Source organism: Amblyomma mixtum, chromosome 10, assembly GCF_055824585.1.
Source record: "Amblyomma mixtum isolate Tamu chromosome 10, ASM5582458v1, whole genome shotgun sequence".
NCBI lineage: Eukaryota > Metazoa > Arthropoda > Arachnida > Ixodida > Ixodidae > Amblyomma > Amblyomma mixtum.
This window is the reverse complement of record NC_143021.1, coordinates 29,620,067-29,634,596: the sequence shown is the minus strand read 5'-3', so window position 1 is coordinate 29,634,596 and position 14,530 is coordinate 29,620,067. Positions and strand designations below refer to the sequence as shown.

Sequence of the window (14,530 nt, the reverse complement as noted above, 5' to 3'; positions counted from 1 at the left end):
CCGGCCCCACCCATACCGCCGTGCTCTCCGCCATCCTCGCTCCGGAGTCCCGACACGCGAGAGCTATCGGCTCCAGAGTTAGTTCGCATACAAGGGATTCGGCGAATTGAGCGAACAGCCGCCCAGCGAAGCGATCCACGAGCTTTCGTTTCACACGCGTCGCCGCCGCGCGTTCTCCACACCTGAACATCGAGAGAACAAACTCCGCAGAACTGCGCATGCGCGCCCAGAGAGTAGGTGGAAAGGAGGACGGTTGGCGGATGTGACGCCGGAGGGTTTTTCGGTTTTCTGTTTTTGCGGCATGTAACTCTCAAACCCAGACGCCTAAAATTAAGCCGAGGCCGAGGATGGCGCGCGTTTCAGAGAACGGGCGAACTCGTGTATGCTCCAGCGCCTCGTTGCGCTATCTGCGCTTTCGTGAATCGGCCCGCTGCTGTTTTGGTAGATGCGAGCTCGGTGACTTTTGCTCTCAGTTCATGGTTTAGGCAGTCCTACCTTCAACCTTTTCCAGACTGAGGTGAGTGCTGTCAAAATAATTCATTGTGCAGGCGCGATGGATGTTGTTTCGTACTTGCCCGCCAACTAGATAAAAAGTGTTCGTCGTCGCTCTGTCACCGCCTTGTGGCTTGTTGAAAGAGCTGCTGCACGACTGCGCAAGTGTGTGACGGTCTCGATTATTAATGCAGCGTCTTCTGATGTAAATTTCGCGACATCGTGCGGGTGAAGGCGCGCGAGGAGACCGCGGAGTGGCGTCGATGAGGTCGTTTTTTCGCGCTTGAAAGGACTGTTGCATGTTTGCTACTGTGCACCTATCGGTAGTCGGTTGCCTCTAACGAAGGTTTGTCTTTTTCAAGATTCATCGCCTTCGCTCATGGCCTCTGTATCACTTACTGTATCAGTGGCCGCATCTGTTATTTCTTTGTGTGCCAGCGTTAACGCGCTGGACTGTGGGATTTTACTGCCTTCCTCGCAGCTTCAGCAGATGGGGTACGTGACTTGCACTGTGAAAGCGTCGGGATTCCCGACAGGTAGGTGGCGTTTACCTGTGCGGACCAGTTGTATGTTTTCCTTCCTTTTTCACGCCGTGCTGCAATGCAGGAGATCAGCTTCCTTGTGATACTTCCGAAGAGCGAAAGAAGGGGTTGCTGGCCAGCGGGGAGCCTAAGTTTAAATATGAGCTGGCTCAGTGTGAAAAAAATAACTGGCGTACCTCGGAGTGCCACGAACCTTCTGTACAGCATGAGACTGCAGCAATGCATTCATTGTGCTTATCCGCTCTGACCCGTCACTGCCAAGTAACTCATGTGTAAGGCCACGGATGCCGCAAGGAATACGTGACTTCATTAGCCTTCAGCTAGCGCTAGGTCGATGCCCATGGAAATATTTATCGTTTTACAACCGAAATAACTGCACTGGTACAGTTCTTTGAGTTTGTCTAAACACTTGGGATGCCTGTCCCTACCATAGTTTCCCCAACACTTGTTCTGTACGTGTGCTCCAATGCATTCGAGTAAGCTATGGGAAAGATTTCCAGAAAAAAAATTAATGCATTCATAAGTAACAGGCAGTGTGTGCCTTTAAGCCACTGCCAAGGGCACTGAGAGGGTATTCAGACAAACCAAATATGACGCTGAGCCAGCATGGCTTTTGGAGGAGAGCTAGCGGCCACTGTGTGGACTTCACAGCAGCTGCTATAACCACTTTCCAGTGCAGTTCATCCATGCAAGCAGCATATGCAGTACTTACCGTATCAGTGAATCCACTACACTGTTTCGTTTGCTGTAATTAATTGTTTTGGAAATGCACATCTAGTGCATTTACGAAACAATTAATTCGTGTGTGTATCAACCAGCAGCTACCAATGTCGTTACTTTGTTTTTCTGCTGCAGCAGGAGCCCTCACTTGCTTTACTCAATTCTGGGAGTGAGTTTGTTGAATTCATCTGTGCAAACTGGCCGTGTTTGTAGCATTACTCTGATCTGCAGCGTGCGCCTTTCCTTATTTGCAGATCCTTCCACCAGCTGGATTCTACCTTGACCTCATTACCAAAGTGAGCTGAGATTGGTATGGCGTAATGCATACTTTCGCTGTTTCCACAGGTTCAGAGCGTGCTCCTGGTTAAGTTTTAAAAAGTTTGAATTTTTGAAAGCATGCCCGCAATGTATTTACTTTTATTGTGGAGTGTGTATTTTGGCACCTCTGCATTTATGGTACGCTGTTGTTTGAAAAGTTATTCTGAGCACTTTCGCTACGTGATTTGCAGAGAGAGAAGTTGGGGAAACACCAATGCACCTATGTAATTTGCCTACGGAATGAAAGCAGCAGATTTAGATCTGTACAAGTCTGTACTAGATTCATAAGCAGACAGTGTGTCGTATAGAACAAGCTATACACAGCCTCTTGTACATATATAACAGCTATTGTTCTGTGGGAGCACCCTTTATGTGAAGCTGCTGTGGTGACTCAGTGATTATTTTGCTCTGCTACTGACCTGAAAGATGCGGGTTTCCTAATGCCTAAAATTCCTAAAAAAAGTATTGTGTGGAAGCACTGTGCGATGTCAGTGCACTTTGAAGAACCCCAGTTGGACGAAATTTCCAGAGCCCTCCACTAAGGCGTCCCTCACAGCCTGAGTTGCTTTAGGACGTTAAACCCTCATAAACCATAAACCTTCATGTGCGGTGGTGTCCAAAACATAGCTTTGTTGAAGGTAACTTGGCATGTCATAGGCCACAGCTTCTTGCAATCACTTGAGAGCGTCTGTTGCAACCTGTATGAGGCAACATGCCCCCAGATCTGTCGCCGTGTATTGCAGTTGCTTGGGTATACTAGAATTCAAGACAACCCTTCGTCTGGTTGCTTTTGAGTCAGGTGCCCAAGTGGTTCAAAGTTGAAACTCTTAATGGACTACAGACACCTATTTTTAGTTGCATGTTTTCTTCTTGCAAATGATGCATTGGACATTGAACTTATGGATCACCACTTGCTTTCGCCTGCAACTGCTAAATAATTTATAACTGAATTTCTTATTTGATGTTGTTCTCGTTTCGGTTTTATCAACCGAACAATGGCGGTGGCATGTAGTTGGCCTTTAGGTTGCGTCAGCAGGAAGAAACTTCACTATACATGCTTTTACGTAAGTTTAATTCACTACAACACTTAAACCAGCCTGCTTCTAGAAATGGAATGGCAACAAATTACGTATCAGCAGTTGTATTGCCGTTTTTATCGTGTCTCACGTGACCTAGATACCAACTACACATCACAGACATCGTTCAGTTGATGAAACCGAAACAACGTCGGGAAGAAATACAATTCTAAATTATTTGCCGGTCATAGGTAATATCGCACGGTGGTACATGTATATTAATGTCTAATGCATCATTTGAAAGAAAACAGGAAGCAAAAATTTGGTGTCTGTAGTATTTTAGGCACCCTGTGAAATACTCTTGTGGAAGTGCTACAGAGAGGAAAGGAAAGCCCACTTCATTGGTAGCATTTTTGCTGTTTTCCTTCATGCGTTTTCTCGCCTGAATAGTTTTTCTGTAGGTAATATGCGAACACAAAGAATTGAAACTTCTGTTTCTTCAAGTGAGGACTAAATTTACTGTAATATCTAATATTTTATTATTGTTTTATTAGTGCACGATTTACATTGATGATTCTTCTTCCAAAACTCCAGGGTCTTATTTAGCTCTCTTAGGCTGTTGTACCATTCTTTAAATCTCGAGAGCTGGTTAACTGCTTCATGTTTTTGTGCTTTCTGTTGTATATTTCTGCTCTGTTAGCAAGAAAGATTAATCTCCAGCAAAGTGCGCCCTCCCAAACAGAGTGGTGACATGCTCGGTTTATTAATACCCCTTCGTCTCTTCGTTATACTCCTGTGTACATGTAGGTCTTTGAGGAACTGAAGTTTTTGTGCATAGGTGAGTATATAGTTTGGAATTGAGATGTGAACTTACAGTTGTAAACCACAATTCTCAATTTCGCAGTACATGCACCACGACATGGTGCATGTACTTGTGTGGGATAAAGTAACACACCTGTCCCCTTTGTTTCAAACTGCATTTGATTTCCACTCTTTGGAGTGTAACTTTATTAAATCAAGCTCTGAATATAGAATGACAGCAGCAGCTTTGTTAGCCAGGCCACCATCAATGCAGACAACAGTACCGTCGATACACCCAGCTCTGTATGGCATTTGCGAGTGCACCGTAAGCACAGTTAGAGTAGTTCTAGGCAGTGGTGGCGGCAACGAAGGCAGCACACTATTGGAGAGATCAGTTGCCAGTGCTAATCAGTGGCAGTCATGGAAGTAAGCCAGAATCTTGAGCTTCTCTCAGCAGCAGTCCTAGTGGGCAGGTCGGTGCAGGCGTAAGTCATGAGCAGGAACAGGGCAGTCTGAAGTCCATAGTCACCACTCATGGGGAACGCTGGGACAGAAGAAGGTATCTGGGTTCACAGATATATACTTTGGTGACGAGTAGCTCAGCTGCAAAAGAGCAGTGTCATTAGAGGGCAAGGACTGCGGAACTTTTTTGGAGGGTGGGGGGGTTGGGGGGCAGGACTTGGAGTTTGTTCAGTTATTTGTTTATTTATTCCATGTTTTACTAAAATAATTATTGAATTTTATTTACTTTTAATTTATACTCTTGTATTTTACTGCTCAAAAATATATTTGTTATTGCATGTAAAACTTAAATTGAAATCGGCAGCTTTATAACCTTTTCCAACCTAGCGACCAGTACACTGGACATCAGAAAAAAAAGCAATGAAAAAAATCAAACAAAGCTAAACCAAAACCTTCTCGGTGGCTTCTGGAAGAGACGAGGAATATCTCCATCATGATAGTTCCTCTCTCGGCCGCATCTTTTTAGGAGGGCAGCTTCCACGACCAGACCGCCACGCGAGACGTGCTCAAGCAAACAATTTCTTTTAAAGTTTCCTCTTCATCCAATTCAAATATATTAATTCTCGCAAGTGAATCAAATTTCATTTGAAACAATGTGGTTAAAAGTTTGCCCTTGTTGTGAGTAGTTTTTTCGCAATGTGATAATATTTTTATCTCCAATGTACTGGTCACTAGGATTTAATTGTTCGTATTGTTCTAATCCCTGCGCAAGCAGGTTACATTTGATTTTCAATATTGTTTGGTGCCAAAATTGCATAACTCCCACTATCGTTCGAGAAACACCCTGATGTGGTTTGTCATGCAAGTAATATGCTTCTGAGCACCATTTGGTTGTTTTATTTGTAGGAAAGACTCACTAATGAGGAAATTCAGGAAATTTTGTTTGGAGGCTACTCAAACCTTGATGTCAATTCGTACTCAGGCGGCAAAACGGAAAAATTCCAACCACAGTCTGTGCTTCACAGTGAAGAAAGTAGCTAGAATTCTTAAAGTGCAGATGAAAATGTGCTACTCCTAGGGCAACAAATAAATGCCAGTGTTCAGTATACTGGACATGGTTCTCCCTTGAAAACCGCTGTACTTACTGCCCTCGTAATTTGTTTACAAGCTTTTTAATAGCTTCTTAACGAGATAAAACCACCACAAATTTTTGTGCTTGCCACAAAAATTCGGGATGAAAAGGGGTAAAGATGTAGATGCAAGGAGTGATCAACTGCATTCGGAAAGTTTGCGCATAATCTGTGTGAGTTCTGCAAATCACATTCATGAACAGGGGTCAGTAAATCAACTAGTACTGTAGCGATTTGATTGGTTGAGGATACTCACATGAAATGCTTTATGACTGGCTCTAAAGCAACTAGCTGAGCCCCGCTGTGCTTTACATTAATAATGTCCTAAAACTGAATGTCAGAAATCTCATCTGGGTGCATATATTAAGTTAGTCCTTAAGGTGTATTACAGTATATTTAAGAATGTGATGAATACATGCATGATACAGTAAAATACAATGAACATTCCAGTAACCTGTATAAAAATTTCTTTCATAGCAGCTATATATGAAAATCAAACTTTATTTGGCTGTTAGCACCCCCCTTCCTCCACTTATATGAATGTGCCAGTCATGTAAAATTAAATTTATTCATTCATTTACTTGGCCGTCATGTTCAACAATGGGAAATGGGCACTTGCTGCTGGAGGAGTAAGGTAGAAATTGAAAGCTCCACCTTAAGGGTATGACGCGATGAGTTGAACGTAGTGGGTTCTTTCCCATAAATGCTGAACATCATTCTATACTTACAATTCATAGATCTCTGGGAGTCCTCATACCACTCCTGGCGTAGTGGTGCAGTGGTTTAGAGGTGCCCCACTGCTCTTCTATGGCAGGTGCTGTCACCGGTGGGACTTGAGCGACAAACATTGCTCTTCCTGAGCGACCAATCATTAATTTAACGGCCACCCGCCACGGTCACCAGAAAATCCGGTGTCAGCGTCGGCATTATGTGCGAAAAACCGCGTGCATGGCTCGGGCAGGTGGTGCCCATAGAGCAACTTAGGAGGCAGGTGGGCCACCTTGGTCACGTGACCTTGCGGCGTCATCACAACCTGCCCAGCGGATAGTGAGCAAACTGCCTACTTTGGCAGTTAAGTTAATGATTGGTCGCTCGGGAAGAGCAACATGGGGCTCACCACTGGGAGTACCTGTCATCGCAGTGCAGTGGTGCATTGCTCAACCGCTGCACCACTGCTCCAGGAGGGGCATGAGGAGTCCCAGGAGACCAATAACGCTATTGTGTCATACCCTTAGGGCCGAGATTAAGTGTTCCTTCCAATTTTTCTTATTCTAGGTCGTGGTATAAATCTGCAATTCCTTCTGTTTCGGTTGCTATAATTTTTTATCAACTGCATAAAAACCTGCATACTTTAATTGTGGCGGTCAGTGCAATTGCTTCATCCACTACGCATTTCACTGTGCTAAACAAAAACTTATTCAAGTTGTCGGGAAGCATGGGTAACCACAAGGGGAAAGTTGCACTTCTACTGGCAGGGCAGCTGTCGTGGCTCTTTTGTGTGCTTGCAGGTCCAGATCAGCTTCTTCAAGCCCTTGTGCTGCACTGACAGCATCCAAGCAAGTTGTATTCCTTCTGTCAAGGAGGATGATGTTTTCTGAAAATGTTCTGCGAGGACTACAGCAATGCATCGATTGCTCCAATGATGACATACAAGGGCGTCCGCAGAATTTTTTGCAGGGGGGGGCCCCGTTGGTGCCCCGGGGGGGGGGGGGGGTATGTTCGTAGCAAAAAGGCGCTATTTGCGGAGTAAATTTATTTATTTATATATAAATAAAAATTAAACAAAATGCACACATGAAAGAAAAATTACAAACAGCAAATTAAAGCGCGGCTAGGAGAGGTACATTGGAGTTTATCAACGAAGAAACAACTAAAATTAATAAAAAATGCAAAAAGATGCTATATCACTTCGTGGAGAAGAGTGCTCAGTCTTCCTGCATACGGGTTCTCGACTCACCCGGATTGATGACCAGCACACAGCACAATATGTTCGCAAACACGCAACTACAGTCACTCAGTCAGTCTTCCTTGAACAGCAACTGTAGGCGCCTCGGATTTTTCTGGGCGAATTGCGTAATTACACGTGTGATAAATTCACTTCTGTGCTTCATTACACGCTCTCGGTGCACACTCATCATACACATTGATTGGAAAAACTGTTGAACGCGTACGTTGAAAACAAAAGATGACTATATATACAACGAAAACTTATTTACAAGATAAATGCACGCTCGCAGCTTCATACACCTCGCTCCATCTTGCTTGCGCATCCGCACAGTCGAGCAACCCCACACACACTGCTCGCCGCTCGTCGTTTTCTCGTCCGCTGTCTTGGTTGTTCTCAGCTTCGCTGACAACCGGCCACTAAAAACACCCAAGCACAAACACAGAGGCGCGCACACGTGCGAGGGCTTACTTGCCGCAGTATCCCCGAATGCGCACTTTGGGGGTGAAAGGAACGCCGCGCAACTTCCGAAGGGAAGGGACACTCGCCACTCCGGTCGGAAAATTTGTTTTTGTGTTTTTATGGGGTTCAGAGCCCCAAAACGACTCAGGCTATGAGGGATGGAGTAGTACAGAGTTCCGGGTAATGTCGACCACCTGGGTCTCTTTACCATGCACTGACACGCACAGTACATGGGCGCTGTTGTGATTTGAGGCCCAGCCAGAGGTGACAGGCGAGCCAGGCAGGCGCCATCGGGCTGCGTTGACCAAAGGCGCTGGTTTTCACAGAAGACGCAAAGAACGCTGGTGTGGGGGCGCCTCGGGAGACTGCGTCGCCGTGAACAAAAGCAGCTAATCCCCTTTGCCGGAGATTCTGAAAGCGGCGCTTCTACCGAACTGCGCTACACGTGGATCGGAGGAGACAGCGAGCGGCGGCGGCGCCAACTCATCGCCCGCTTGCCCCTGAGCAGCCCGACAAAGCGGGGGTGGACACGGCTGATTTTTCCTTCCGTCCTTAAGAATTCATCGGGGACCGGCGTAACGACATAGGCGAAAACAAGATGCCCCGTGCACTGTCTGCCTCCGTGTCGCTATCTCTCTAGAGATCAAAGAAACAGACACCCATCTCAAGGCGGCTCGAAACACATGCTCGCCGGTGCCGCTGTATGTCTGGAACAGGTCGCCCTTCAGTAGAGCTAACGATGGCGTTGTTTGAAAACGGCGGAACGACGCACGCCCGGACGCGGCATTTCGCAGATGTGACCATGCGGGGCTGCTTTTACCCTTTTGACTGAGCGCACCACCGCCCCTGGTGTGCGGCCATCACTCACGGTTCGAGTGAGTGATTTTCCAGGGGGGTGCAACCGCCCCCCCTTGCCCCCCCCTCCGGACGCCCATGATGACATACTGCGTGCAGCATGAGAAACCAAATGGTAGTAGAAAGAGCACATACACATACCAGCACTGCCTCACAAGTTCAGGCTGCAGATATTATTTTGTCACAGCTACAAGACAGTGCTGGCACGCATATGTGTTTGTTCTATTGCTGTCTAATTTCTCACACTGTGCAGTTTTATGTGCTGCCTCCAACTAGCCCAGCTTGCATTGCAACCTACATTCACGGCTGATAGGAGACTGTGCATGCAAGCTGCTGTTTACAGAAGTGGTATATCTTGATATACAGGGTGCTCCGTATTTATCAGTCGGGGTTGTAAAAAAATTCTCCTGCGCAAACTACTTACCTGTTTGGACTTGAGCACTGGCCATAACGTAGCTTATGATAGTCTGCATTTTTCAATAATTGGTTTAAACATCAGAACTTGCTTGAACTGTCCGGAATCGGCGAAAAACTACAGTTGTCTGCACGGAGAATTTTCGTCTAGGTAAGCGGAGCAGCATATTTGACAGGCTGTGCCAACTGGGGTACTGCGAGACCTACCCCTGCGAGACCGGGAGGCAAGACATGAATGAGGCAGGGTGCCTTAACTGAAGGAGGTTTGTTGAACTTGGGAATGAGGATGACCTCCACATATTTCCACTCTGGAGGGAGCTGTCCAGGGATCCATTGTTGCTCATTTAGGTATGTCGTAAATGCCTGAATGTTTTCCCTGGAGAGGTGATGTATGATGGCATTCATAATTTTGTCCACTTCCAGGGCGTTAGACCTGGTGGCCAACCGCACAGCAACATAGACATAGGTGATGGGGGCATCCAGTCTGGGTTGGGGAGGCTGGTGTATGGAGCATTGGATGGGGGCAGGTGGTGGGTACCAAAGTATTCTGTCTGAAGCTCGTCCAGCAGAGCTTGGTCGGAGCCCTTACAGGTGTGGGCTATGGTCTGCAGGGTGTGATGGGTGGCGGCTTTGGTGGTGTCCATGTTGAGGAGGCGCTGAGGATGGTCTAGGTTTCGGATGTGCTTAGTGTACCCTTGAGCGGAACACAAAACCGGAGCCAATTTTGGGTGGACAGCTGGGAGATGTATCCTTGGGCTTGCTCCATGAGGTGTGCTATGGGGCGCTAAGTGTGCGATTGTGCTTTTGTCGTCACCATCTATGTAGGAGGCCATGCCGTGCCTCCCAGATGTGTAGGAGGTGGTTGTAAGCTGAGGGGTATTCTACTATGCGTTGAAGGCAGCGGTTGTTTTTGAAGTGATGTTCATATAGGAATTGGCTCCATTTTGCTATATCTGCTATGGATAATGATTGGGGTGCAGTCACCCGTAATTTATTCCAGCTTGTGATGCGGATGGTGCCCATTGATGTTTGGTGTTGAGGGGACAGGATACTGATCGACAAGACGAAATAGTCACTTCCTAGGGCCTCTCCTAGGTTGGTCAAGGCAGCTCGTGGAATGTTTCGGGTGAAAGTGAGATCGGAGGAGGTATCGTTGGATATGTGGTTGTGCGGGCGGATGGGAGAGGTGAAGTCGGTGAGGAGATCTAGTCCCAGTGCATCTACTGCACCGTGTAGAGCGGCCCCTTGGGCAGTATCGGTGGTGCTGTAGGCCCATGTGGTGTGGGGTGTGTTGAAGTCTCCCAGGACCACTAGGAGAGTTGAGAAAGAGATAGGAAAGTGAAAGATAGAGAATAGGAAAAGGTGATTGTCGATTTCCCCCGGTCGGGTCGGGAGGCAACACAAAGTAGTGTGTTGCCTCTTCCGAGGCGCCTTAAAGGTCTAAACGCTCGACATCGGCTCAACCTTCAGGATCTCCTTTTCCCCGGACACGGCGCTGCCGCGCACGGCTAAACATGGGTGCTCTGGTCCGTAGTGGCACACTGCTTGCCATCATCCCCCTGCAGGGATGTCCCTGCGGATGCTCGGAAAGGCATGGCGTCGCAACGCACCATCATCTACATCTTGCAGATGCCCCTGCAGGGGGAAAAGATGAGGAGGGCAGATAAGTGTGAGGACCTGCTGCATTTGGGAAAGAGTAGGTCATCGAAGCTGGATGCAGGTAAACCTAGGTTTCTGCAACCTTGGAGAAGGGAAGCAAGTGGTATAGAGAAAGAAGGGCAGTAAAAGATGTGTTCTAATGTCTCATAGGACGTACAGCCTCTGCAGGTTGGGCTGGTTGCAGAGCCCTGGCAGAACCTTCGTTCAGCTGTTGGAGCACACGGTTGACTTAGCGCAATTCTGCAATAGATCTAGAAGTGGTAGTTACCTGTTTTAGGTTGGAGTCTATGAGTAGGCCTTGGTATCAGACTTTGCTAAGCCAGGGAATAGAGGCGCTGCGAAGGAGGAGGTTGGGGAAGGTGTTTCGAGCCGCAGGACGGTCTTGGATTTGGCTGTGGAGTGTGAGAGGCCAAGAGATTCAAGGTCTGACGTTGTCGAAAGAGCGATGTCTTTAGCATATGTAGTTGTGTGGACGACAGAGGGAGTTTCCTTAGGAAGGGGTGAGAGTACTAGGTTAAAGAGCAAAGGTGAAAGAACAGAACCATGAGGAACTCCCCTGGGTTGGGTCCTGCTGGAGCTTAGGCAATGTCCTTCTCTGACGTGAAAAGTCCAGGCGGAGAAGAAGGAGGAGATGGCCCGAGACTCCATGTTGTGAAAGTGCGGAGTGTGGGATGAGGTCAAAAGCACTTTGGATTTCAAGTAAAAAGAGGAAGGCTGTGTGGTTTCTACGTAGGGACTGTTCGAGATTAGAAACAACATCGTTGACTGAGTCGGCAGTGCAATGGAATAGCCAAAGTAGAAGCCTGGGCGAGTTGGTAGGTACTCATTCTAAAACAGTGCAAATAAGACAAGGAGGACGGAAGGAAACGTACAACACGAGCGCTGTTGTTGTACGTTTCCTTCCGTCGTCCTTGTCTTGTTTGTGCTGTTTTAGAATCAGCGAAATTGCCGAAAGTTGCTTCCAGTTTCGTGGAAAAAGTTAAAAGCCCTTGCAAGCAGGTGAGGCAGCGCAGAAACTTATGTTCGATGACCTTGCAAGCTGCAGAGGTGAGATGTATGGGTAGATAGTTAAGAGGGTTTCTTTCTTGCTTGCCATGCTTGAGGATGGGGGGTGACAACTGCAACGAGCCAATTGTCTGGTTGGCACCAGATTCCCAGATAGAGTTAAATGTATCCAGAAGGCACTTGCGCTCTAGTGTGTCGCGATTGTGGAGAGCCTGGTAGGCGATTCTGTCAAGACCTGGCTTCATGCACAGCCTCTCACTCCACCTTACTCCGCAACCTCTCTGCGAGGCTACTGTCCCTCTGCTCCACCCCCTCCACATCTTATGAATTCAACAGAGCCCCCAGCAGACGAATGTGTCCCTGTAAAGAAAGATAAATGGTACCATATTTGGTATCAATTAGATTGAAATTGGCATTACAGTTAAAGCTGGACAACCCAATTGATTTTGGATTTGCAATTCGACTCCCATTTGAGCTGTCAAATGTCCTTTTCAGGTCCCAATCAAATTGTCACATTCCAGTCAGACATTGATGTTCAGAGGATGAATTTACAGTGCATGCTTGAAGACCTAAACAAAGTGCAGTGGTAGGCTCAAAATTATGCGAGGAAAATTTTTAACAGTTCGTGAAAAGGACAACAGTTTACGACGGTTAGAGAGATATTGGTATGGTATGCAGAGGTTTAGCATCCCAAAGCTGCACATGGCCTATGAGAGACCTGTCTTTTGTGGGGCTAGAGATGCCATGGGGTTGAGCTTCGGATTAATTGTGACTGCCTAGGGTCCTTTAACATGCACTGACATTGTACAGCATCTAAGCCAAGTAGTCACTCTGGATCTGGACCATGAGAAAGAAATTACCTCGAAAATAAGGACAGGTAGGGGTATATTTGGAATACACTGTTGTAGTAACCACGGACAGCCGCACTAGCTTATCGTTGTGCAGCACAGTCTAGTTGTGCATGTATGCACCAAGTGATAGGAGTGTGCACTTTCCCTCCTTCCCTTCCTTTTCATGGCTGTAAAAGCTTTGCTTCGAGTGCAATAAATGTTCTTCTGATGCCTACACTTCACTCATGCGGGTCAAGCATCGGGGCACACGCTTGGTGTGAGCAGCGATGTAGCAGCTGCACAGGTAGTGTAACGAACAACAGTTTGCTAATAACCCTTGCAAGAAAATATAGATCGAAAGGCAGATAGTTAACAGCTGCACCCTGCCATCACTTGTCTGAGAGGATGAAAAATGGACATTAGCAGAACAGATTTTAAAATAACTGGGACAATGCAGCCCGTTGTTAGGAGTAAAATGATGGGGAAAGCTTGAGAGACAGCAGTGTGGATTAGAGTACAGTTTTAAGTTAATGATAAACAAGAAATTAGAAAAAAAAATTGGATTAGGGCGGGACATATAACCCAGAGAATAGATAACTATCAGTCTATTCAGCTAACACATTAGATTCCTAGGTAACTAAACTAGCAAGGGACGCCCAGAAGTCGGATGCAGAGGTTAGCAAATCAGCTGGGATTGGTGGCTGTGGCTAGTGCATGGCGCAGGGATAATGGCAGATCATTGGGAGAACCCTTTATCCTGCACAATCATGATGAATCAAAAACTCAGTTTCCAATGTATTTGATCACCATTCAGAGTTGTCTGTCTGAACAAACGTTCAAGGTCCATGTAGGGAATTCCTTATCTAAGCAGTTCTTCATATGAGAATGGTTTCCCTCAAGGCGGCGTTCTTTGCTGCACGCTTTTCATGGTCAAAATGAATTAATTGAGCATCCTACCGAGATCAGTATCCTACACTATTTATGTTGACGATTTGTAAATAAGCTACAAGTCATGTAATTTGTCCATCTGTGAACAAAGTATCAAAGTGGGCACACAAGAACGGATTTAAACTCAACACAGAAAAGACAGTCAGTGTACTCCTCTCAAAAAAAAACGTGGTGTTAGACCTGAACCCGACATCACACTGAACGGGCAGAGTATTGCTGTCCAAAAAGACCACAAATTTCTTGGCGTCATAGTCGACGAAAAGCTTATGTTCGTCACACACATTGAGCAGTTAAGGCTTAAATGCATGAAGGCACTGAACCTTCTGAAAATCGTGTCACACCAGTCGTGGGGTACAGATCGAGACTGCCTGCTGAGTCTTCTAAATGGGCCGCCGCGGTGACTCAGTGGTTATGGTGCTCGGCTGCTGACCCGAAAGACGCGGGTTCGATCCCGGCCGCGGCGGTTGAATTTCTTTGGAGGAGAAATTCTAGAGGCCCGTGTACTGTGCGATGTCAGTGCACGTTAAAGAACCCCAGGTGGTCGAAATTTCTGGAGCCCTTCACTACGGCATCTCTCATAGCCTTAGTCGCTTTGGGACGTTAAACCCCATAAACCAACCATCTTCTAAATGGCGTAGTTCTATCATGTATGACTATGGCTGAGTAGCGTACGAGTCAGCTCGAAGAACCACCTTAAAAATGGTCGATGCAATGTACCACCGGGGTCTGCGGTTGGCTACTGGCGCTTTCCGTACAAGCCCAATTGCTAGTTTGTACAATAAGGTGGACTGATAGTCACTTGAACTACGGCGAAGTTTACAAGTATAGCATACCCCACCAAGGTATTATCTCATGCTGACCATCCATGCAGCGTGCTTATGCGAAACCCGACCAATACACTGCTGTTTTCAAAAAGACCGTCTGAAACTCC

The 14,530-nt window shown here is 46.7% G+C and overlaps 1 long non-coding RNA gene across 1 annotated transcript; it reads left to right on the top strand.

The window, feature by feature from the left end:
• Window positions 1–465: 465 nt before the first annotated feature.
• On the top strand, window positions 466–7,126 carry LOC149325484 (uncharacterized). Its single transcript, XR_016286289.1, has 3 exons — window positions 466–517; window positions 2,009–2,064; window positions 6,990–7,126. It is a non-coding gene; the product is annotated as an uncharacterized LOC149325484 (long non-coding RNA).
• The last annotated feature ends 7,404 nt before the right edge of the window (window positions 7,127–14,530 follow it).